The 2,031-nt window shown below is 49.4% G+C and overlaps 1 protein-coding gene across 1 annotated transcript in view; it reads right to left on the reverse strand.

Moving 5' to 3' along the window:
• The window catches only part of LOC112107053 (serpin A3-1-like), a 9,744-nt gene extending 8,218 nt beyond the window's left edge, over positions 1-1,526 (reverse strand). Inside the window, exon 1 of the mRNA XM_024200599.2 lies at positions 1,420-1,526. The gene's annotated coding sequence lies outside the window, so the exon portion shown is untranslated. The remainder of the gene's footprint in view (positions 1-1,419) is intronic.
• Positions 1,527-2,031: the final 505 nt, after the last annotated feature.

Raw genomic sequence — 2,031 nt, forward strand, 5'->3', positions numbered from 1 at the left:
GCTAACTGACTCTTGTGTGCTGCCCCGCCCTGACTAAGGGCCTGGGCTACTGACTTTGGGTTTTGCTGCCCGCCCTGACTAAGGGCCTGGGCTAACTGACTCTTGGTTGCTGCCCCGCCCTGACTAAGGGCCTGGGCCACCTAACTGTGATTGCTCAGCTCCTGAGGAAAGGACTGAGCCCTAAGACTGTGTTCTTGCCCGACCCTGAGGCAAGGACTGGCGCCCAAAACCCCTAACCCTACGTGTTAGGTGCCCCGCCCTGACTGAGGGCCGGGCTTAGCTAGTCGCGGCACTGGCTCAGCCTGCAGGGAGGCTCTGAGCCCCTCGGACCCTCGTGTGTGGCCCCGCACTGAGCTAGCGCTTGGGGCCTGTTTAACCTTGTGCTTGTGTTTAGCCCCTGCCTGAGGGGCGGAGCCCCAAGACTTTCGGATCCCGAGGATCGATTTGGGGCCACCGAGTGACTCGGCCTGGCTCCCGACGGCCCCTGAGAGGGCCCAGCTCCCGCACCGGACCATTACAACAACCTAGCAACATTTATACAATAGTCACAGCAATGACTTTTCCCTTGGAAAAGCTGGGATGGCATCGTTAAGCCCAAGATCTGAGTCCAGAAATTAAAACGGTGCTAGACTTTGTTTCCCTGAGATTGGGTTGTCTATGGGAGTAAAAAGAGAAACTAAATTCAGAAACAATGGCATTTTTCTTCCCTCCTCTCTACTCCCAAATTCTAATAGTAGGGTCTGCAACTAGACATTCAATTTTCTGTTCTAGGCTATTTTGAGTTTAGTCACCAGGAAAATGTAGCAACGTACTGCATTTTAAATGTTTTCTCCCATTTCCCAGAATGCATTCATCTCCCCCCAATGAATGTGTCTTGGTAGACTATGCCATTGTGAAAGACACGGAAAGGGTGACCTAGCACAAAGGGGCACCTCAACAGCTTCCTAGTTGATTGGGCACTTTAATGGCTCCTCATGGCTTCAAAGGACATTTTATTCTAAGGGCTGGGCTCCCAATGCTGTGCAGCAGGGATCGATTTAGCGGGTCTAGTGAAGACTTGCTAAAGTGTCTCACATCGACTCAGCGCTGTGAAGACACTGGGGTAAGTTGACCTAAGCTACATCGACTGCAGCTATGTTATTCACGTAGCTGGAGTAGCGTAACTTAGGACGACTTACCCCCATAGTGAAGACAAGCCCTAATTTTAGTCTGAGTGCACGTCCACTAGAACAGCAGGGTTTGCTGTTCCCTTGGATGTTTGCTTCAGTCCTATTTGAGAGTAATGAATCAATTGTAACAGCTACAGGGAACAAAGTCACAAATATGTGAATGATATAATCCTAGCACCAAAATGGCAAAAACCATAAATAACATCAATTCAAAGTCTCTAAGGAAAAATGAATACAGAACTGTACTTACATCGTCAAAGGGATCCTGCTGTGTTCATTTGATCTGTATTGCTTCTTGCATCACTATTTATATTGCTAAGCAGTACTCAGATGAATTTCCACTATTACACATTAAACAGGTTAAAGAAAAACGATCAGTGAGAGCACAGAGTAAATACTGATGGCCTGAAGGGGACTGAACCTGGGTGAGTGCCCTAGTCACTGGGGTAAAAGTTATAAGGGGAAGGACTATTTCTCTTTTGGCTGCTTTGTGAATCATGAATGGCACCAAACGTAAGGCACTAGAACCTGGATCTTAAGAGCCTGGGGACAGTTGATGTTCCCACACCAGTAAGAGGCCATGCAAAGCAACATCCATGGAGCAATGTGGAGATTAGGTGCCATAGGAAGTACCACCCAAAGGGTCCAGAGGGACAGCACCCTGTGACCCTCTGATTGGCCCATGTGCACTATTTAACCCTGAAGGGTGCCCAAGGAAGCTGTCTGGGCAGCCACATACACTTCTGACTTGCTGTGACTTCAGACTGCACCTTGCTTTCTGATCTCTGTCTTCTGACCCCAGCCTGACTCTGGCCCCTTGATTCCAGCCTGGTTGTGCCTCTGATCTCCAGTCGCCGACCCC

The sequence above is a fragment of the Terrapene carolina genome, unplaced genomic scaffold (assembly GCF_002925995.2).
Source record: "Terrapene carolina triunguis isolate 2854851 unplaced genomic scaffold, T_m_triunguis-2.0 Scaffold96, whole genome shotgun sequence".
Classification (NCBI taxonomy): domain Eukaryota; kingdom Metazoa; phylum Chordata; order Testudines; family Emydidae; genus Terrapene; species Terrapene triunguis.